The sequence below is a fragment of the Crinia signifera genome, chromosome 1 (genome assembly GCF_055691185.1).
Source record: "Crinia signifera chromosome 1, ASM5569118v1, whole genome shotgun sequence".
Lineage (NCBI taxonomy): Eukaryota > Metazoa > Chordata > Amphibia > Anura > Myobatrachidae > Crinia > Crinia signifera.
In genome coordinates this window covers 428,206,031-428,230,165 of record NC_139217.1, presented here as the reverse complement: position 1 = coordinate 428,230,165, position 24,135 = coordinate 428,206,031, and the positions used below count along the sequence as shown (strand labels likewise).

The window sequence follows — 24,135 nt, the reverse complement described above, 5'->3', positions numbered from 1 at the left end:
TTTTTACTTTTCCATACTCCAATTACGTGGACTACAACTGGGAATATCAAGCAGTGTGTGCACAGTGAGCCATGCGAGGGTACATGGTACACTAATTGGGGTTCCACGTGCTCAATCTATAAATTGAAGCACAAAAAGTTTAAAAAACCAATGTCGACCTTGTACCTGTCGAACATTTTGGGTTGCCCTAGACACTATACCCTTATTATTGCCAACCCTGTGACCAACAATTGTTATTATTATCACAAGTGGATCACAGCGCCATACATGGGGCACACATAAGAACAATACAGGGTACACAGAACTAAACATTACAGTAACTGAATAAATTAAACAGAGCACAGGCAACAACTAACACCGCAATCCTCAATACATAATACAGCTGAGAACTAGGGAAGCAAAGGAGTTTTTTGCACACTTCTAGGGGCAGGTTGGAAGAGATGTATGATTACAAGTGAGAAGAGCTGGGTTGTAGATTGAAGCTGAGTATAAGAGAGCTGTAATTGAAGTGCAAGAGAAGAGGGCTATGACAACAGGAGGGAAGAGGGCCCTGCTCCATGGAGTTTACAATCTAGAGGGAGGGGGAGACAGACAGACAGGTGGCATGAGGTGCAGGCAAAGAGGCCTGAAGGCAGGAAGTGAGCATGGAAGGGATGGCCAGGACATGAGGCAGCAGGTAGGGAGAGAACCCTTGGTACTAGGTTATGCAGAAGTGTATGCTTTGATTAACAGGTGGGTTTTCAGTGCCCGTTTGAAGCTTTACAAGTAACCATGGTATTGGAGAGGTGATGGTCATTGGCCGACTGGAGAGGATGGGAGAGAGAATGTAGGGCAGGGGTGGCCAAACCTGTCCTCAAGATCTACCAACAGTTAATGTTTTCATATAGTAGGAATGAATGCAGCAGGTTTGAAAATATGACAGTTAGTAATGACTACAGCTGTGCACCAGCAAGGTGATCTGGAAAACATGGACCGTTGGTAGATCTCGAAGACCAGTTTGGATACCCCCGATGTAGGGGAAGGAGGTTGGATATGTGGCATTAGAGAGGGTCTAGTATGTGATGGTGAGGAGTTTGAAGAGGATTCTGTAGGGGAATGGGAGACAGACAAATTCTTGAAGGAGCTTGTCAAAAGTGGAGAGGTGGGAGAAGAAGAGAAGTCTAGCTGCAAGGTTTAGAACAGACTGGCGGTGCATGGTGTTAACTTTACTAAAGAAAGCCCCAACAACAAGTTGCCCTGGTGTCCCCACAAGCTTTAATCTAGCACAGAATGCTAGACTCTAATACTGATTCTAATCATACAGGAATACTTACCTACTCTAAATTATTTGCTCTTTGAAAGATGTTGGAGAGGAGAAGCAGGCTAATTACCTCATTAGGCCATGCCCCTTGCAGGGATATGCCATAATTGGATCCCATTTGAATATAGGCAGTAGTATAGAAACACGTCATTAGGCCCCAGGGACCGCAGGTTCTATTTATTTATCTCTGCATTCTGCCCAGTTCACTAGGAGGTGGGCAGAATGCAGAAAGGGTGCCCACTCTTCTGGGGGTGTGGGAGAATACCGGAAAAATTGGATGTCTCTGACAGGAATCCGGAGAGTAGGCAAGTATGAACACAGGAGCTAATGCTGGGATGACTGCAGAAAGAAATTAACTTATGTTTTAAAATGCATGCGCAAAAGCGGTGCATGCTCACACTTATGTTGAGCCAAGTACATTGCCCGATATTGTCCCAGTTATAGACCAGACACTAATCTAAATATGCACTGGCACCACATTGTGTGCACCATGGTTTTATCAGGCAATTTTACACTGATACCAAACCAGATCGTAAATATGCTTATACCTGTATGCTCAAATAGCTATTACACACCACTGCATTCTACCAACTATGCCACATCAATTCTATCATAAAGTTGTCATTATTTATAGGACTAGTTATTTTGTAATGAAGACAGATGTGATTAAAAACAAAAAATTATATATATCTATATCAGGGGTCTTTAACCTTTAAGACAGTGTGGGCCACATAAAAAAATTAAACGAAGCCCGAGGGCCACTAAGCTCTACTGTGGTATTTAGCACAGCTCTTAATAGATAGACAGCACAGCCCCCGCATAGATAGACAGCACAGCTGCCCATACACATAAACCCTGCCCCCAATATATAGTCTGCACCAGGGCTATTTCTAAACAATTAGAGTCCCAGTGCGAACAGAATAAAAATGCAGCCCCCATACATAATTTGGTATTTAAGAAATTGCGCGCGCCGTAGGCACGCACTCCCAAAAGGGGTGTGACCTAATTATAAGGGGCGTGGTCTAATTATAAGAGTGTGAACTAGCAGGAAAAAAATTACCTGACACCTCACATTTGCAACCTGCATGACCAGACATTGGTTACCGCAGAAATGGTTGTTGTCCCTCCACGCTTAAGTTGGCTGTCTAAAGGCCGCACAGTGACATATAAACATGAAGGCCCATTGCACCATGATGCCCATTACACATTATGCCACACCGTGATGCCCATTGCACAATATGCCACACACCGTGATGCCCATTGCACATTATGCCACACACCGTGATGCCCATTGCACATTATGCCACACACCGTGATGCCCAAATGCACATTATTTGACACACCGTGATGCCCATTGCACATTATGCCACACACCGTGATGTCCATTGCACATTATGCCACACACCGTGACACCCATTGCACATTATGCCTCACACCATGATGCCCATTGCACCTTGCACTATAAGGCCCCCAATACTCCGGCTTATGCATATGATGCCCCCAGCAGTGCCTCTCACAAAATGCCACCAGTAGTGTCCCTCATAAAATGCCACCAGTAGTGTCCCTCACAAAATGCCCTAGTATTGTCCTCCATAGTCAGCACTGCATTGTACAGCATGCCAGCCCTCCCTTAGTCAGCACCACATTGCACTGCCAGCCCCCCCTCCCCTAGTCAGCACCGCGGTAGCTAGCCAGCATCACCCTCTCCTGAGACACTTGCCTTAGTGTCCCTTGCAGAGGTCTCCTTCAGAGGGCTGCTGCTGCTGGCGGCGGCGGCTGTCTTAAGAGCCAAGGAGCAGGCAGGGACAGGTGCGTGGCTGCTGGTGGTTGTCACACTCACTCCAGTCTTCGGCTGCCTGAAAGGGCACGGGCGTGACGGGTGCACGGCATCAGGAAGTACACAATGCGCATGTCCGCGCACAGTCCCGCCCGCCCCAGCCAGCACATCCACCTCCGCTGCGTCCCACTGCTAAGGGGACAGCGGGCGGAAGGATTTTAAAAAAAATCACTGGCGGGCCACCTAAAACAACTCGGCGCCCGCGGGCCATGTGTTTAAGACCCCTGATCTATATATATTTATACTCTAAACTAGTGGTTCCCAATCTGTGTGCCTGGGCACCCTGGGGTGCCGCGAGACTCTTGTAGGGGTTCCATGGGTTGGTGGTTCAGGACCCATTCAATTTGTTTATGGTCATATGGTCACATTTCAAATAACCAACATTACACCAGGGTGTCTCTTTCACATGGTGTTGTTCTCTTCACCACACTGAGTACATGGTAGACATAATATAAAGCTTTAACAGCCAAATTATTAGTTTTACATGCAGGTTAGCCTATGCCTCCGGTAACACCAGTGCTGCTCTAATTATAGCCCGACTGCATCCTTAAGTCATAGCTGCCTACCCTCCCACATCCTTCCCCATTACATACAGTACAATAAGCTTTCCTCGCCACCCCCCTGTGATTTGGACCATACTATTTACACCCCCTAACTAGGGCATGGTATACTTACTTGCAAGCTAATATATATATATTGGGCTTATTGGATTTAGTATTTACAAATAATATAGATTAAGTATCAAATACTAAAGAAATAGAACATCTGGGACACAGTGACCACAACATGTTCTCACTGGAAATCAATTTCTGTAAACAACAATATAAGGGACCGTCTATAATATTACATTTAAGAAAAGCTAACTTTGAATTTTTCAATGAATCTTTAAAAGAAATTGAGTGGGATGTGTTAATTGAGGGGAAAAATGCAGAGGAAATGTGGGAAACCTTACAAAATTTGCTCGAGACACTAGGGGGGGTGTATTAAATCCCTGCCAATATTTCCTGACTGGGGAACTATCGGCACTCACCTATTCAATGCTCTCATTAACGACAGCATTGAATGGTGTCAGATCTGGCTTTTTAAAAAGGTTGGATGTGTTTTGTCGGAAATGGCCGAATTTATTGCTATTTTTCAACAATCCGCAGCCGTTTTCTCCGATCCACGGACTTTCTGACACTCGATAGCCAGAACATTGAATTCCGGCTGTCGAGTTACAGTCGAAACAAGCAAAAACAGCCCAGGATTCTGTTTATCTGGATGTTACGACAGTCCCGGAGTGAATACCCCACAAACAATTACATATATCTCAAAAGGAAATAAGTGTAAAATCAACAGGAATAAGATAAGAGCATTTCAAATTTACAAGGCTAATGGGAATGAGGAAGCATTCAATAAGTACAAAGAATTAAATAAAATTTGCAAAGGGATAATCGAAGTAGCTAAAAGGGAAAATGAAGCACACATAGCCACTGAAAGAAAAACCAATCCCAAAAAGTTTTTACAAATACATAAATAGCAAAAGAATAATTAAAGAGAACATAGGTCCCTTAACCAATATAAACAGAAATAGCTTAAGGACAAAGCAGTTGTTCTAATCTGTGTTTCCTAGGGAGGAGCAGACAGTGGAACTCACAGGTACCACAAATGGGGCAAGCTAACTAAAACTTAATATTGAATTTACTTCAGATGAGATTAAAAATAGGCTCAGCAAAACCAAAACAAACAAATCCCCAGGTCCGGATGGAATTCATCCTAGGGTTCTAAAGGAATTTAGGGAGGAATTAGCAAACCCTCTCTATTACATTTTTGATAAATTGCTTTTATCTGGCAAGGGGCCTAAGGATTGGAGGATAGCAGAGGTAGTAACAATATTCAAAAAAGGAAAAAGGAAAAAGGGGTGACCCAGCAAATTTCAGACCTGTGAGTATAACATCAATAGTGGAAAAATTATTTGAGGGAATTTTAAGGGATGTATCCAAAAACATTTAGAGATGCATAGTATAATCAGTAATAACCAATATGGGTTTGTAAAATATTGCTTGTGGCAAACAAATTAAATAAGCTTTTATGAAGAAGTCAGCAACAACCTAGATAACGGAAATGCTGTAGACATGATCTTCCTGGATTTTGCTAAGGCTTTTGATACTGTGCCACATAAGAGGTTGATAAATAAAACGGAGGAATTAGGACTAGGGGTAAAAATTTGTAGATAGGTAGGAAACTGGCTCCGGTATAGAGAGCAGAGTGGTTATGAATGGTGCAGTTTCGGGTTGGATACCAGTACTGAGTGGAGTGCCGAAGGGTTTGATGCTAGGTCCTCTTTTATTTAACATATTCATTAACAATATAAGGATGGGATTACTCAGCAAAGATTCCACCTTTGCGATGACACAAAACTGATTTGAATTGACAAACTGGGGTGTAGTGCTCAGTGTCATGTAGTAGCAAATAGGACCAACAGGATACTAGCCTGTATAAGAGGGTGCAAGGAGGCTAGGGACTCAAATGTAATTATGCCACTTTACAAGGCATTGGTTAGACAACATCTGGAATTTGGAGTACAATTCTTGGCCCCACACTGCAAAAAAAACATCATAGTACTGGAAAAAGCCCAGAGAAGAGCAACAAAACTAATAAACGGGTTGGAGAACTTAAGCTATGAAGACAAATTGGACAACTTGGGATTGTTTACGCTGTAAAAATGTTTAAGGAGATACATGCTTAACATGTAACAATATATTGGGCCAATATAAGGAACTGTCACGCACCCTTTTTGCTTTGAGAATGGACTCTAGGACATGTGGGCGTAACTTTAGACTAGAGGAGAGAATATTTCAAACCCTTTGAAGGAAAAACTTTTTTACGGTCCGGGCAGTTAAATTGTGGAACTCTCTTCCTATAGAGGTGATGTCGGCAAACACAATAAATACATTTAAAACAAGGTTGGGCAAACATCTATTGGGTAAAAACATCCAGGGGTACAACCGACAATCATAATTTGTCTTAAAATAAATCAGAATACACAATTTATATAAATCAGAGGCTCAGGTCTCTGGTGTTCCCGGCTGTGGCAGCAGTGAGCCAGTGGTGGGCTCTGGGAACAGGAACACAGGAGGGCTCAGGTAATGGTAGGTCATATTCACTGGTCATACAAAATTCTAAACTTATGGCTTAATCTATAAAGGTTTCATTGAAGGCGTACTTTACCTTTTATATGCATCATGTTTCAATTTCTTGAGCCATCAATTTTTCATCACCATCAATATCAACGATGAATGTGCTGTTAAACATAATGATGATTAAAAAAAACATTACAATAAAATTACAAATTGTCAAGACTATGCATTCTGTGTAAATAGACGAGGCAAGGATCAGTTATGAGCTGTATTACTCAAGGTAATAAAAATATATTCAAATATATATATCCAAGATAGTTCCCCTCTAAATGACATTAAAAGTCAAAACAACAACATTATCAGGATGTATTTCTAGACTACTAGTAATAATCTGATTAAATCAATAGCCCTGAGCACCAAAGTATGTGTTCAAAAAAATGTGTCAAGTGTTCAGAATAATTATATTTATTTGACCATAAGTACCTGTGTGTATTAGAATTTCCTTTTGCTATGCAGTGATGGAATGTTATACTGTATCATTTAGTTTTAAAGAATTTAATAGACTTTCTTAATAACATTCTATAGACATTAGTTTCGAAGCATTGGCAATTAGTGGTATCTGTAATAGCCCTTACAGAATCAATATAAGAGTGTGAGAATGCCTGATTGACATTGAATAGTTATCACCAAACCTTATAAATACTCAAGGCTCAGCAAAACACACTGCAGCATACAGTGGATTCTATAGATGTTTCCAACTTACATGTGCCTCACTGTTTGAATAATTCAAAGAGCAAAACACTTACAGTAATAGGCTTAAAAGGGAAAATACAAAGTCTGAAGCCGAGGTCAATGATCTGAATAAAATGTGCATTTATGTAATAATATATCACTTATATAGTCAGGCTTATTTATATTAGAGATGAGCAGGTTCAGATTTACTCAGATCTAAAAAAAAACGGCATCTTATTGGCTATCGGCACTCACATGTTTTGAATACCCAATAATATAAATCCAGATAAATCAAAACTTGTGCTAGTTTGGGGAAAATAACCGAGTAAATCTAAACCCACTCAACTGTTATTTTTCTTCCAGTAATCAAATTAATAAGTCAGTTTAAAGTAATCGTTTGACTAAATGAAATCTGGATGAAAAATAGCATTCTAATTTTTTTATTATTATTAATGTTGATTTTTGGTAGAAATCCCTGTCGTATTTTTTTTTTTTTTTTTTACTTTTTATAATGTGAATGATGATTGACAAGAAACTTTTTAAATATGCAAAAATGTTCTCCATAAGAAAAACTGTTACCCAACTAGTCAGTCTCCACATCTAACCGAAGACATGGAATTTGTGTGGAAACATGGATGACACGCTACAGCTTCTGGACAGAAGATGTACATTCATTTAGGCACAAAGGACAGTGAAAAATCTCTATAAGTTAAAATAGTGGTCTTAATTTAACACTGAACTAAAAAGTTTTACTCTAAAGATATTACTTTAAAGATAAAATATATTTGTTATGGTGAATATCGGGGGGGGGGGGCACAGTTCAAAATTCAAATAGGGAAGGCACAGCAACTGCCATTCCCAACTGACTCGCTGGTAGTTTGTTTTTTTCTGCAGCCCCACCCCAGGAGCCGCCACTGGTGAATATTGAACAGTAATGGACCCATAGAGACACAATGAAATTGACTGTCAGTTAGGATTCCTGACTCTGAACTTGCTGCAATAATGTAGATTAATTATAAGCAAAATACAGCATAATAACACAAAAGCAATTATATTTTGTATGCTATAGTACTCTATTCCATTAAATATAATGACAAAAACAAACAACAGTTAAATAAAAAAAAATCCTCACTTAGGGTAACACAGTGACTTTGAAATAAATATACTTTGAACAATATAATGTAGGCCTATCTGGAATGAGCAGCATTATACAGACAATATTTGCAAAAACGCTTACATGCCGCAAAAGTAGCCAACAATAAAAAATAAATAAAATAGTAATAAAATTGATATATTGAGTCCTTAACAGTTTTCAAGCTAAAACAGAATGAAGTTGAGATAATAATCATGACAATGCCATAACACGGATGAGTGATTTAGAAGAGGATGGGTCAAGAAGTGACAGATGTTGTCTGTGTCATGGAGATGAGTTGTCGTCTAATCGGACCACACTTGTATCGAAAGAGATCATTCAGGAGTAAATGAAAACAGAAAGGGTGCTTTTGCTATACTTTCTCAGTGGCTTTTTTCATTTCTTAATTAGAATACATACATATGAATGCATGTTGTCTACAGGCAGCTTTGCGTGAGTCCTGCTTATCTAATGCTCTCTGAGTGGCATCCTTTTATCATAAAAAATTCTTAATGTCACTAGTAATGAATGTTTGTTTATGACACACTGCCTAAATGAGCTTGTACTAGGTACATACATAGCAAACAGGGACACGGGACTGACAAGTAAGGATGAATGTAGACTGACAGCACCTAAGACTGCTGAGGTGTCTCCAACCATGGCTCAGTTTCAAAAGTCATTAATCTAAAATACATGATAGCCTTTCTTCAATATTTTTGATTGATTGGCAATTTATATGCATCATACTGCAGCAACTCCTTTGTAGTGTCGGTGGTTGTTTAGGCTTGCAGGATCCTTCTCATTAGCCAAGTTTCGGTTCCAGGCTGGCTCCAGAGCCAAGACAGACACTCTATTCTAGGAACCCAGCCCCAGAGCATTTTCAGTTACTCTTCACAAGCCATGATTTCAGAGCGATCAATACATTTACATCTTTTTGGGTTTGATAAAATATTGTATTCAACAAAAAGAACTGAACCATTAAAGTCAAGCTTTTTGTTCCAAGCTCAAAAACCATGCTCCAGCTCCAGTTTGCCAGCTCCAGCTGTGGGACGTGGTAAAAAAGAAAACAGAAAAAAAAAACCCAGTAACTAATCAGATTCACTCTGGTTCCAAATCTTGTAAATTATTCCTTGTTTGGGAACATCAACCACCACAGTTGACTTGAGTCTACAATTATCTTCTAAATAATCATATTCTTATTATTAGGAGGGTGATTATCAGCATCATCATTACTGTTGCTATTATTACTATTATTATATGACTCTCCACTAGTCCAAACTTTCAAGTGTTCTCTGAAAACTCACCTCTTCAGACAAGCCTATCATATTTTAGTTCTACACGCATAACCCTCTGAGGCACTTATGTATTATATAGCTTCCCTTCTTTCTTTCATCTGTGAAGAGAACAGGGCGCCAGTGGCGAATTTGAAAATCTTAGTGTTCTCTGGCAAATGCCAAACATTCTGCACGGTGTTGGGCTGTAAGCACAACCCCCATCTGTGGACGTCGGGCCCTCATACCAGGGGCTGGCTGGCAACTTTTAGCCTAGGGGGCAAGTCCAGAGCACTGGCCCATAATCAGCCAAGTCACCGTCGGAAGGAACGCTTTTGCGCGCCGTAGGCGCGCCGAAAAATTAGGGGCGTGGCCTATCATAAGGGGCGTTGCCTGTACCATGATTGTATTGTGTACCTGCAGATTGCACATTTTAGCGAACCTTGTAATACCCATTACACATAAAGCCACATGCCGTAATGCCAATTACACATTATGCTGAACACCATGATGCCAGTTACACATTACGCCCAACACTGCGATGCTAATTACTCAATACACCGCACACTGTGATGCTAATTACACATTATGCTGCACACCTTGATGCCCATTACACCCCATACTGTGATGGCAATTACCCAATGCTCCCCAAACCGTAATGTCCATTACGCCCCATACCATGATGCCCATTACACCGCACAATGTGATGTCCACAGTGCCAGATATGCCCCCACAGTGCAAGATATTCCGCCACAGTACCAAATACACATATGCCCTCACAGTGCCAGACACAAATGCCGCCACAGTGCCAGATATTCTGCCACAGTGCCAAATACGCATATTCCTCCACAGTGCCAGATATGCCCCCACAGTGCCAGAGACACATATGCCCCCACAGTGCCAGAGACACATATGCCCCCACAGTGCCAGAGACACATATTCCCCCACAGTGCCAAAGACACATATGCCCCCACAGTGCCAGATATGCCCCCACAGTGCCAGAGACACATATGCCCCCACAGTGCCAGATACACATATGCCCCCACAGTGCCAGATATGCCCCCACAGTGCCAAATACACATATGCCCCACAGTGCCAGATACACATATGCCCCCACAGTGCCAAATACACATATGCCCCCACAGTGCCAGATACACATATGCCCCCACAGTGCCAGATACACATATGCCCCCACAGTGCCAAATACATATATGCCCCCACAGTGCCAGATATGCCCCCCACAGTGCCAGATACACATATGCCCCCACACAGTGCCAGATATGCCCCCACACAGTGCCAGATATGCCCCCACACAGTGCCAGATATGCCCCCACAGTGCCAGAAACACATATGCTGGGGTGAGGGAGGGGGGGGAGCGCTTACCCACTCGCTAGCTGCGGGCCGTGCTGCGGCTGGATCAGCTTCTCCAGCCCTCCTGCGCTGGCCGCGGCTTCCAGAACACGGCCGCGGCTACAGGAAAATGGCCGCCGGCCTCCTGCACTGAGAACATGTCCTCAGTGCAGGGGGCCGGCGGCCATTTTCCTGTAGCCGCGGCCGTGTTCTGTAAGCCGCGGCCAGTGCAGGAGGGCTGGAGAAGCTGATCCAGCCGCAGCACGGCCCGCAGCCAGTGGGTGGGTAAGCGGCCCGGGGGGCATATGGCACTCTGCCCCCCGGCCCAGCCCGCCCCTGCCTCATACCACCCTTATGGAGTCTGTTTCTGACCATTTGAGTAGACACGTGCACATTTGTGGTCTGCTGGAGGTCATTGTGCAGGGCTCTGGCAGTGCTCCTCCCATTCCTCTTTGAACAAAGGCGGAAGTAGCGGTCCTGCTGCTGGGTTATTACCCTTCTATGGCCTCCTCATGTCTCCTGATGTACTGGCCTGTCTCCTGGTAGCGCCTCCATGCTCTGGACACTACGCTGACAGACACAGCAAACCTTCTTGCCACAGCTCGCATTGATGTGCCATCCTGGATGAGCTGCACTACCTGAGCCACTTGTGTGGCTTGTAGACTCCGTCTCATGCTACCACTAGAGTGAAAGAAGCGCCAGCTTTCAAAAGTGACCAAAACATCAGCCAGAAAGCATAGGAGCTGAGAAGTGGTCTGTGGTCACCACCTGCAGAACAACTCCTTTATTGGGGGTGTCTTGCCTATAATTTCCACCTATCGTCTATTGTCTATCAGTGTTGCTTCCTAAGTGGACAGTTTGATTTCACAGAAGTGTGATTGACTTGGTGTTACATTGTGTTGTTTAAGTGTTCCCTTTATTTTTTTGAGCAGTGTATACATACATACATATATATATATATATATATATATATATATATATACAGGGCCGCCGAGAGGCAGGGGGGGCAGGTACATTTTACCTGGGCCCGGGCTTACCAGGGGGGCCCGGGTCCGGACACACACTTTAAAATATTTTTTTTTGGCTGCGGGTGCGTAGGGAGAACAAGGACCTGTCCGCCCGCCTGCCCATGTGTCCGGCCACCCACCATCAGCTGCGGCTTCCCCTGTCTGTCCTTCCCCTGCACACGGAGCGGCAGACGCTAGAAGTCATAGTTCACCTCTAGCGTCTGACAGGAAGCACAGCTCTGCACTTCCTGGTAACGCTGTAGAGCTGTGCTCCCTGTCAGAGACGCTGGAAGTGAAAAATGACTTCTAGCGTCTGGCTCTCTGTGCGCAGGGGAAGGCAGGGTAAAGCAGGGGGCAGCAGCAGCTGACGGGCAGTTGGCCGGGCACAGATTACCCCCCTTGGCAACGAGCAAGAACCCCTGGCAAAAAAATATTAACCCCTTGGCAACATTTAAAAACCCCTTGGCAATGAGCAAGAACCCCTGGCAATGGACATTAACCCCCCTTGGCAATGAGCAAGAACCCCTGGCAACGTACATTAACCCCCCTTGGCAATGAGCATTAACCCCTGGGAACAAATATAAACCCATTGGTAACAAGCAATAACCCCTGGCAATGTATATTAACCCCTTGGCAAGAGCAACAACCCCTGGCAACGGACATTAACTCCCCTTGACAACAAGCAATAACCCCTGGCAATGCATATTAACCCCTTGGCAACGGACATTAACTTCCTTGGCAACAAGCAGGTAATTTATAATGTATTAGAAGCCTTACTGTGGGGGGGGGCAACGTGGTGTGGCATAGTCAGTGTGTATCGATTTTTGTGTGACATCCCATTTTTTTGGGACGGTCCTGTGGGAATTAGACACTGGCCATGCCCTCACAGCGACAAAACGGCGCCCAAAATTTTTTGTGTGAGGGGTATTGCAATGTGTGGCATAATGTGTCAGGGGCATTACAGTGTGCAGCATAGTATCAGGCATTATGGTGTGCTGCATCATGTTTCAGAGAAATGGCGGTGTGTGGCATAATGTATCGGGCATTACAGTGTGCAGCATATTGCGCTGGGGCATTACAGTGTGCGGCATAGTATTAGGGGCATTGTTCAAATTTTAGTAGCTCTCGGGGACTTTTTTTTGGTCTTTTTTTTGTCACAAGTAGCTCTCGATCAATTAAGGTTGGAGACCACTGGACTAGGAGAGCGGGCATTAGGTTAGCTGTGTCCATGCACCAACTCCCCAATTGGTAAGTGCAGTTTAATGCCGGGCAGCGTCTGAGCACTCGCTCAGACACTGCCCGGCTGTTCCCGACCTGGCGTGCGGCCTGCGCTGTGTGATTGGGTCATAGGTTACACTGCGCAGGCCGCAGCGCTGACCACCAGTGCCGAAACCTGTTTGCCGTCGGGCCTCCCATATCATACCCGACACCGGAACCTACTCGCCGCCGGGCCTCCCACGTCGCACATGTCTACCTGACGCCTGCCCATGCACTGCGGCCGCCTGCCCCCCTCCACAGCAAGTCAGTGTGGGGGCACAGGGGGCAATTTTCTTTTAGGGATGCCAATCCCAATCCCTGGATCCCGGGAATACAGGGTTTCAGCATTTTTCAATCCCAGTGATATTGGTGTACCGGCTCCAAGATTTCTGTTGCCATCCCTTACATAGAAATGACCTTCTAGACCAGTGGTGGCCAGCCTGTGGCTCTTGAGCCTCATTCGGCTCTCCCCCTTGTAAAGTGCGGCTCCTGCTCCCACTGCTGCCCGCCGCCCACCGTCTGTCCCAGTCCCCCCTGCTGCCGGTTCCCTGAATCCCTTCTACTTCTGAGGGGAGGAGAGCGCGCATCGCGCCTCTCTCCTACACCTTACTGTGCATCCTTGTGACTGGGCCGTCCGCCAATCAGAGCTTGTGGCCAGCAGCCAATCAGGAGCCGGCCAGTGAGCTTTGATTGGTGGGCGGCCCAGTCACAGGGAAGTGAGGGGGAAGGAGACGCGTGGTGTGCTGTGCTCTCCTCCTATCGGTGACATGACAGGAGGACTGCAGGGGGACACCAGACTGTCCTCTCCCCGCCTGGAAGCAGCAGCAACAACGGTGAGTGCTGCAGCTGGGAAATTTGCACTGTGGGGGCATAGCAGTTTGTGGCACTGTGGGGGCATAGCAGTTTGTGGCACTGTGGGGGCATACCAGCTTTTTGGCACTGTGGGGACATACCCGGCACCTTGTGGTGCATACCTGGCACCGTGGGGGGCATATGTGTATCTGGCACTATTGGGGGCATATGTATATATGGCACTGCACTATTGGAGGCATATTTGTATCACACCCACCCAAGGGGTCAAAATAGACTATGCCCCTTTTTTTGGCGCATGCGCCTTCGGCGCGCGCATGATGTCGGCTCTTTAGCTTGACTACCGATATTTCTCGGCTCTTTACCTCTGACCGGTTGGCCACCCCTGTTCTAGACTTACTTTGTCTCTGTCCCTGCGTCCCCACCATCTCTGTCCCCACCGTCTGGTCCTTCGTCACCACCGTCTGTCCCTGCATCCCGCTCTATGCACCTTTGTCCCCGCCATCTCTCTCCCTGTATCCCCACCATTCCTCTCACTCTCCCTGAATTTTGCCTCAATCTGTGTGGAATAATTTGAATTTTGTGTCATTCCATGTGGCATAATGTGAATTTTAAGACATTCCATGTGAATTTTGGCTCATTCTGTGTAGCATAATGTGTAAGGGGCAAGTATAAGGGGTGTACTATTGTGTTGCATTAAGGGTATATGGTGTGGTACACACCCCTATATCCTTTAATGGCCACACCTCTTTTCTGTCGCTTGCCACTCCAGGGGGGCCCCGTGACGCTGTTGTACCGGGGCCCAGGATTTCTCTTGGCAGCCCTGTATATATATATATATACACACACAGATGGAGCCCCTCTCATTCAATGCCGGCGCTTGCAAGAATGTCCCCACTGGTGAGTGCTGGCTGAGAAGGTCTACATTAGACTTGGACGCGCAGCATCTCACACTCACGCACGCGCGTCCCAGTCGCTCGGCAGCTGGGTGGCGGGACCCTGCCCATCTCCACTTTAGGGAGATGGGCAGGGTTAGGTGGGGTGCGGCGGCGATCGACGGGGACGACGAGGAGCTCCGTCAGAACAGGGCGCGCGAGTGATATATTTAACAAAAATAACAGATACAATTATATAGGTTAACATAAAAACAACATTATGGACATGAAATATATATATAAAACTGCATTAAATTGTTATATAATGTAATATTAAATCACACATTAGCGGATGTTTAATGTTTTCAAGTTTCTAGCCCCGTAATGTACATATAACAGCAGCACTGTAATTAAATTAGAGGAGTAATAATATTCTGGGGAGGAAGTGTAAACACAGAATGATATGAACAGTTAATGGAATGAGTTCACTAAAGATGAGTATACACAGGTGCCACTAATATAGGCAAATATATAAATTTAATAAATGTCTCTCTTGGGATTTACTTGCAAATAATACTATATTTACCACAACAATAATTCCCATATCAGGGCATTTGCATTGCTACTCTAACAACTGTGACAGACATTAATCAGGAGTCTAAATATTATATTTGAGCAAATCCCTTTTGATAAGCATATAGAGTAATTAGATCTTATATATGGGGTGTTTTATTTGCACTGGTTCAGTTCTATTAGGTATCATGGAATACGTTATTAGAAATACATGTGCATTTTCTATGGCAGACACTAAAGGATGATGTCATGGAGCGGAGACACAACAAAAAGGCCCTGCGCATCAATTGACCTGTTGAATTGAGGCTGCCATGCAAGCTTATTATTCCCAGCAGGGAAGAACTACAAACCATAGATACTCTATTAAGTACCATAAATAAACTGTACAATGTAGTGCTAAGGCAGCGACGAACTTGTAGTGACTGCACACAACAACAACATAGCTGCATTTACACATTGCTCTCGAGTGTGGCACTATTCCCAAGTTTGGAGGTAAAAATAGCCTATTCAATAATGTTGTTTACAGGGTATCACTATACTGTAATACCCATTTTCCATTCAGTAATAACCCAGGTCATAGAGCAGTGGAAAAAAATAACTCATGAAAGTCCTGGGTAATGGAGCAGTTTAAACGGATGACCTGGGTTATCCGACCTGGGACAAAGTGAGGCGAGCAGAACAGAAATAGTGCAAACATTTGCAGTGTAAAACCCCTTTCAAATTGCACAAACCCCTGTTTTTGCTGGGTGCAGTGTGAAAGCACCAAAATTAATAACCCGGGTCAACCATCCTGGCATTTCAACCTAGGTTAAAAGAATGGTTAATCCCGTGTCGCAGTGTGTATAACAAATTCAGTGTTAAAGGCCTGTCCAGGGTTAGACCCAGGTTCAAACTCTATATCAATGAGGCCATACTGATCATCACTGGTTTTAAACTGAGTTGGACCCATGTTTGAACTGTGTTCAAAAACCCGTATCCGCCCCGGGTTTTTAGTGGAAAAGGGGTGTAAGATACAGTATTTGTTTACAACCACTAGACTGCCAGGGCAAATATAAACAATATTATCCTCATACATACTGGGGCAGCATTAACCTTGGTCACTGTCTGAAGTGCAGCATTAACCCACTGCTGCTCCTGATTGGCTTCCGGACTACGAGCTCCGACTGTCTCGTGGTCCAGTGGGAGAGTTCAAAATAGCCGCGGACCTGCTCTAAATATACATCCAGGCAGCCCACAGCTCTCTGCCCGGCTGTCATCGCTTTAAATTGTCTGATGGCCACCCTAGGAGTTGATGGCCACCCTTAGGAGTCGGCGCCCAGTGTGGCTGCTCCTATGGAACGTGCTTGGAGCTGGCCCTGAAACTTAGGGCATAAAGTGGTCCTCGAGAGGTGGTGGAACTCAATTTCCTCTGCCACCTTATCTCCCTCCTCCCCCATAAGGAAGAGCCAGGGCCAGTGGTAGGGTTTTTGACACTACAAACTATAATGTGCATGGCCAAGGTGGAAGTTGGACTAGTTTCACCTGAACAAAACAGGTTTTGAAACTCAGTTCCACCCCGTCTCCTCCCACACTTTAACCTGGCATATACTAAACTTTCCCAATTAAAGTACGAGGTGAATCATTCATGTGGACTGTGGCCACACTTTTTCTATACATTTATATTTTCATTGCTCCTCTGTTGTTTAAACTTGATTGCCAATTTATTTTATGGTGTCAACTTTGGCAGGAAAAGACAGGTTCGGATGAATAAGCAGTGACCTTATCTGTAGCACCTCATGCACTAATGTAATCTATGCTGTCTGATTTAACTTTAGTCTCACAATATGATAAACTCAACAAAAGAGATTTACATGAAGACTGTTCACTAAATCTAATTTAATGACATATTATACAACTTAAAAACAATGATAATGAAAATGTAATATTTCTATGTCATAAAAGGGATCAAGGGTGCTCAAAGACAGCCAGCTGCAATTAACGACTCTATTCCTCCACTGGGGAAAGAAAAAATGGAGGGAATGCAGTTGAAATGTTTTACTTTTTTGTATAGTTAAGTTGAATTCGGTATGGAATCCCGGCGGTCAAAATCCCGACGCCGGAATCCCGACTGCCGAAATCCCGACAAGGGGTGACGTGGATGGCCCCCCCTTGCGGGCTCGCCATGCAGCGGGCCCGGTGCCTCGCTACTCTCGGCACACTGATTTATTCTCCCTCTATTGGTGTCGTGGACACCCACGGAGGGAGAAAGTTTTGGGATTTCGGCGGTCTGGATTCTGGCGTTGGGATTTTGACCGCCGGGATTCTGACCGCCGGGAAATTGACCGCATCCCGTTAAGTTATACCAGGGATGTAGAACCTTTGGCCCCCCAGCTGTTGTTAAACTACACACCCCAAAGTGCCCTGCTACAGTTTTTGGTACTTGTGTAGTTTCACGGCGCCAGCGTGCTACTTCCGGTTTCTACGCTCTGCAAACTATCTAAAATAAACTAACTTAACTCCATGCCAACATGGATAGTTCATACCCCCACTATCCATGTTGGCATGGAGTTGATTTTAGATAGTGTGGCGAGCGTAGCGAGCCACCGAGCCCGCAGCGTGGGCGAGCAAAGCGAGCCCCGCAAGGGGACTCAGACGCACGGCGCCATGCTGGCGCCGTGAAACTACACAAGTACCCAGTTTTTCTATTTGGCCATGCTAAATCTGTTGCAAGGCATGCTGGGATGCATAGTTCAACAACACGCGGAGGGCCAAAGGTTCCCCATCCCTCAGTTATACAGTAGTTGGCTAGCAATACAATGGTCAGGATAGAAGCAGGAGGATATTAAATGAACAGTTGAGTTCAAGCAGAAGTTAGTGCAACTAGAATTGTCTGATAGATGGGAATAAAGAACAATGAAGATCTCCAACACAGAACATTACAGCAGGGTTGCCGACCCTCCCGGAATGGCCGGGAGGATCCTGAAAATCGGGTCCTCCTCCCGGCCCCCCGGAAAGGTGGGCAACCCTCCCGGATTCCGGGGGACCCCCACGCCACCCCCCGATTGCGGCGTCTTCCCCCATACCAATTTGGCTTTAAATGCGGCAATCCGCGGGTCGGGTGTTCTCAGAGGAGGGGGCGGAGCTAAAATGCCCAGAATTGCGTCATTTTAGCCCCGCTCCCTCCACGGAGATCTGGGAATTGTCGTTTATTACATCTGGGGCTTAATGATGTAACGCTTAGGCCCGCCCCCCGAACTGCAGCTGGAAGTCTCCTCTCCGGGCTTCTCCCGGAGAGGCGACAGAAAAAGTCGGCAACCCTGCATTACAGGTACCAAATAAATTACGACCATGTCAACATGCTGCATGTTGATAAAATATACAGTACCAAATGAGGCACCTGTCCATGCTAGATGCAATGGGTCAGATTCTCTGAGCTTCAAAAGTGATAAAATGGAGAGTGATAAACAGCCAGCTAATCAGCTCCTGTCTGACATTTTTCAAACACAGTCTGTGACATGGCAGGTAGGAGCTGATTGGCTGGCTTGGGGTGGGGGTGTTTCAGGAACACATATCTGACAGGGACGCGGGAACACTATGCTACTTCTGACAGGGACGCTGACTACACTTACTACACTAGCGGGAACACTACGTTACTTCTGAATGACTACGCTAACTACGCTGGACGCGCGAACACTACGCTGATTCTGACAGGGTCGCTACGCTAACTACGTAACGGGCGCTGTGCTATTACACAAGTACCATTTATTCGGTACTTGTGTAATTTCACGGCGCCAGCATGGCGCCGTGCTACTTTCGGGTTCTACGCTCACCACGAAATATGTCAAAAAAAGTAATTTAACTCCATTCCAACATGGATAGTTCATACCCCCACTATCCATGTTGGCATGGAGTTGATTTTAAATAGCGTGGCGAGCGTAGCGAGCCACCGAGCCCGCAGCATGGGCGAGCGAAGCGAGCCCCGCAAGGGGACTCAGACGCACGGCGCCATACTGGCGCTGTGAAACTACACAAGTACCATTTATTCATTTATTTATTAACAGTTTCTTATATAGCGCACACATATTCCACAGCGCTTTACAGAGAATATTTGAACATTCACATCAGTCCCTGCCCCAGTGGAGCTTACAATCTATATTCCATACCAAATGTTCACGCACACAGACATTCTAGGGTTAATTTTGTTTGGCACCAATTAGCCTTCCTGTATATTTTTGGATTGTGGGAGGAAACCAGAGTCCCCGAAGTAAACCCACGCAAGCCCATCCAAGCATCAATAAACCGCGCATGCACACTGTACTCTATGCACGTGGTTCCCTGGCATATGGACCGTGCGAAGGCTTCACTTCACTGTACATTGGTGACTGACAGGCAGGGGTGTTCAGATGGACCACCAGCGTTTCATAAGTGTGCCACAAAAACGGTGGGCGCGCCCATAGAAATGCTGAGGGGGCCCAGCGAACGCAGACATACCCCATGTGAGCGGCTGTAAGTGCGTGTAGGGGTGACACCAAAGGGGTGGCACCAAAGTGCCGGCTCTTCTGCAGTTACAGGTACTGCAGTGTGATATTCTCATGCAGCGCTTGGCTCCTGTCACAGATAAAGTGCTGGCACAGCACACAGCCCCGTCTCTGGGGGAAACCAGCATCTCCGGGGATTATGCACCCGAAGTGATGCACATGGGGTTCCCGCAAGGTCACGCTAATTTTAATTTGTGGGTGACGTCTCACTATCTGTCTCTCTCTCATTCCTTTATGCTTCAATATGTAAATTTGTGATGTTATTGGTGTTTTAAGGGTCACCTGCTGCTTAGCGGCTTCTGATCCTGAGTTGCACACAAGTCCGAATGCAGCCGCATCTCACATTTCTAAGCGAAGTGTGCATGTGTCGCAGTTGACATACGCAACTTAAAGCAGCTAGGAATGAGTCATACACATCTCAGTTAGATCTCATCAAGGGCTGAATGGGCATTACTTAAAGGGCAACTGGGTGTTTGCATGTAAAATAAGCTTCCTGCGGCAAACATGGAGCATAAAGTACCAGTACTAGTGATGGTGGCTGCTCTTGAGGCCAGTAGGCTGGAGAAATGCTGGCGCAGAGTTGTGTGAACAGACTTCCGATTACTGGAATCGCTGCCATATTACGTGCGACATTAGAATGGGAACGAATGAGGGTCATCTTTGTTCTGTACAGCGCAGTCTCCACGTTTCCCTCAATGATGATTTTTAGTGCGGAATAGCACACTAAAGAAAAGCTTGTTTAATATATGCTAATCACATCACAAGACTTTGCTCAGGCTATGTGCAATCCATGTTCCTAGTGTGAACATTGCAATACATTAGACCAATTAAGACAACTTTGAAACTTAACTGTTTAAAAAGAGGCATGGGTCCTATCCGCGTGTCTCGCACATGATTTCTTGCTTATAATTTACATTTTTTGAAGGTAATGTTAAGATATTAAAGTACTATTTAACTATCTTCATTTTAGAATAGCCCTTCATAGTAATTTAAAAGCTCAAGAGCCAAGTTTTTAATGACAGTAAGTGCGAGGCAAATGTCATGGGTATAGTCAAAAAATTAGAATCAGAATTGTTTAATAAGCTCGTGCTGTGATCTTAGAAGCTGGGCTCACCTACAGAAGTGCAGAAGTCAATTAATGCAGCTGCTCATTTATACTAATTTTTTACTATTTCTGTTACAGATACATTGAGTTAAACCGGTAATAAGGTCAATTCAACAGAAATTTAATCTACAGAAATGAGTCGCTATATCACTGGACGGGTTCACTGCCAGTTCTGGCTCTAAAGTGCTCAGTACATTGGTGCGTCTATACTGGGTGAGGTGTGTGCGATACACATGGGCCCCTGGGTACAGAGGGGGCCCACACACCGCACCCAGGTTTACTTACCTAGGAACGCCCATGAAAATGCTGGGAGTTCCCATGGGTATGCGGGCAGGACAATGTCTACTGGGGGTGACCATCGAATGATTTTTCCTGCAGTGGAGGCATGTGAAGGGACGTGTCTTCGTTATATGTTGCAACTTTATGCTAACAAGGGGAATCAGCGGAAGCAGGGGGCGAGCATTCAGATGGGTGGTGGGCGGCGCCCCATGTGCTCAGTAAACTGTGATTTTCGCAGCTTCCCAAGCCAGCCTGAATTGGCTCCTAAATACGGGCCAATCCTCAATTAATCTGCCCCTGGCTCTATATGAAGTTTTTTTTTATGTACACAAAAACCATAATGTTCTACACACAACTATGGATTCTATTTAATGTTAGGAGCAAAACTAGTAAAAGGGAGCAAATCTGCACCAGGAAAAAAACATTCCTGGTCCTCCCCCCCCCCCCTTCTCTGTCCACCAGCTCCAGGCATCAACAGTGGGTCCTCTCTTCCTCCTCCACAGAGTGGCTATGGGCAGCAGAGGGTCCTCTCCTTCCTCATGCTACGAATTGGGTCCTCTCTCTCTCGCTCCCTCCTCCTTGCCGCTGCCGACAGCATGGAGCGGCATCCTACAGCAGCAGCAGGTCGTCTTCTGTCGTTTCCCGCCGCCAGCATCTTCCAGGAAGCGGTACGACTCCCTCCCTTCCTCCCACGCTGGCCTATACCTGCGGCTGCATGCTATTTTTAAATAGCACAGTTTTAAAGGGTGCAGGGGATAGCCTGCTGAACCTTGGGGCCCCCCCAAGCTGCTGGGCCCCATAGCAACTGCATGCAACTGTTATTATCTTGCTGTAGGGTGAACCTACAGGGGGTGAACCTACACCCTATGGGGTGCAGGGCGCCACCACTAGGCAGCTTTAGGCATTTGCCTAGGGAACCGCCACTGGAGGACGGTAGTGAGCAGCAGAAGCAGCAGCAACAACAGAGCTCCCGCCGGCGCCCGAGGAGACCAAGAAGAAAGCAGCTGGGACTTTGGGGAAGTCTGTGGGAGAATGACCTTGAGGGGACTTCTCCACAAAGATTCCAATATATGTGTATCTCACCTCCCTATGCAGTGAGTATGGTACGCCGTTACATAGTTCTTCATCCAACCTATACCAGCGTGAATGGTCTGGATCTAGTGGCTTAAAAAGATACCTTTGTATGTCTTAAATCTCCTGATATATCAGTGAGTACGGTAAGCACTCTTTTGATCACCCTGTCACCATTTCCGGTATTGATTGAGTTATATCCACTGTGGTGATCCGTTAAAAGATACCTTTACACGTCTTGTACCCACTATCTCCATGTGAGTTTTGGTACGGGACACACTCCATATATTTATTTTTTAGGTATCCATTGATCCCCTAGAAATTTCATATTATTGATTTGTGTCACTGACACACACTCGTTATCTAGTGTGTTGAAACAGAGTTGGTTTCTGCAAAGAGTTCTGTTTCTCGATGGTCGCAACTACCCTGTAAAGGGTTGACAAGGAGCCTTCCAGCCTCAGAGAGAGTGCTTTGCAGCCAGGTAACAGAACCTGGTCTACTGGAAAGCCAGGTATAAGTCTCTGAGGTGTGCTCCGGTCCAGGTTTTCAGACCTACACAGCCACAGGTGCAGTAGAAGGGATAAAAACCTTACTATGGGTTTTATTCTGGATCGGGCGGCTGGGCTGTAAGCGTACGTTCTGTTTTTTTTTATCTGCGCATGCGTACCTTCCGCAATGCGCAGGCGCGATGACTCCACAACGCTGACTGACGGGTCTTTCCGTGCGAAAAAAACCTGCCCGCAAGAGTACGGCCATTGTGGGCTGCATAGGGGCGTGTTGAGGTGAGCCGCCGAAATAATGAGGGAAACTGGGCGTAAACATGGGTGTACATGGGGGTGTGCACAAAAAATGTACGGTGCTACTACCGCTTGATCGGCGAAAGCACCGTTAATTTCGGACACAAAACAGGCGGCCACCTCAGACCACCCCTACAGATACCGCATGAGAGCGGACGCCTGGGTCTGCTAATTAACGCTGATTACTACTCAAACACATACACCTGAATGTAATAAGCAATGCAGCAGCCTATTAAGTAAAACCATTATTTCACTACCTGCAAGCCACACACAGCACTCAAACACATTGGAAGCATATCTTTCTACACTTCTCTACATGTAAAGGTTGGTTTAATTTAAGGTAAGAATCATTTTAAGACCTGCTTATATATGCTAAGGTAGGTATTTGTAAAACATTTTTACACAATCACTGCGTGTTTTCATATACTTTACACAGCAGCACACTCAATCTACACAAGTCGACATGTGTCAACGTGTTCACTCTAAAACCAACATATGTTTTGTATTTATGATACAAATACATAAACCACATCTAATAGCTACAAAGGATGTTTCAGCAATGTTTTCAGCCCATGGCCACTATTTTGCACACAATCTTTGTATAGTACCCAAAATACATAACTGTACCACTTTCTGATCTGCTATGAATTGGATTTTACTACACTCTGGATGTAAAATGTCACCAATCACATTATTGCAATCACATCTCTCTAACAAAGGATTCCTACATCTGCTTATGACACTGAGAAATCATTTATATGAAAATGTGTAAACATGTTTGTTCGACTCACACATACCTGTACCAAGACATTACTGTTTTTTTTAGGGAGGACACATATGCATTTCTACACAAATGCCCCTTTTGATCCCTGTTTGCCTACCTCACCCACTCCATGATGAGATCATTGTTCTGGATCTGCTTTTACCTACTAATGTAGGAGCTACCTCACCTGCACACAAACTGCTTTCTCAACTATTAAGTTGCTCTGCACATGTGCTGACACAAACTAATTAGCAGGGAAAAGTTGGATATGAACATGTGAATGGCCATGGAGAGGGTTACACATGGGAAACTTCTACAACACTTCAATAAATGCATAAAA

General features: G+C 45.2%; 1 long non-coding RNA gene across 1 annotated transcript in view; it reads right to left on the bottom strand.

The window, feature by feature from the left end:
• LOC146019688 (uncharacterized) overlaps positions 1–24,135 on the bottom strand; it is a 98,943-nt gene that overhangs the window by 51,312 nt on the left and 23,496 nt on the right. The window contains exon 2 of the long non-coding RNA XR_014450662.1: positions 6,348–6,420. This is a non-coding gene — a long non-coding RNA (uncharacterized LOC146019688). The remainder of the gene's footprint in view (positions 1–6,347; positions 6,421–24,135) is intronic.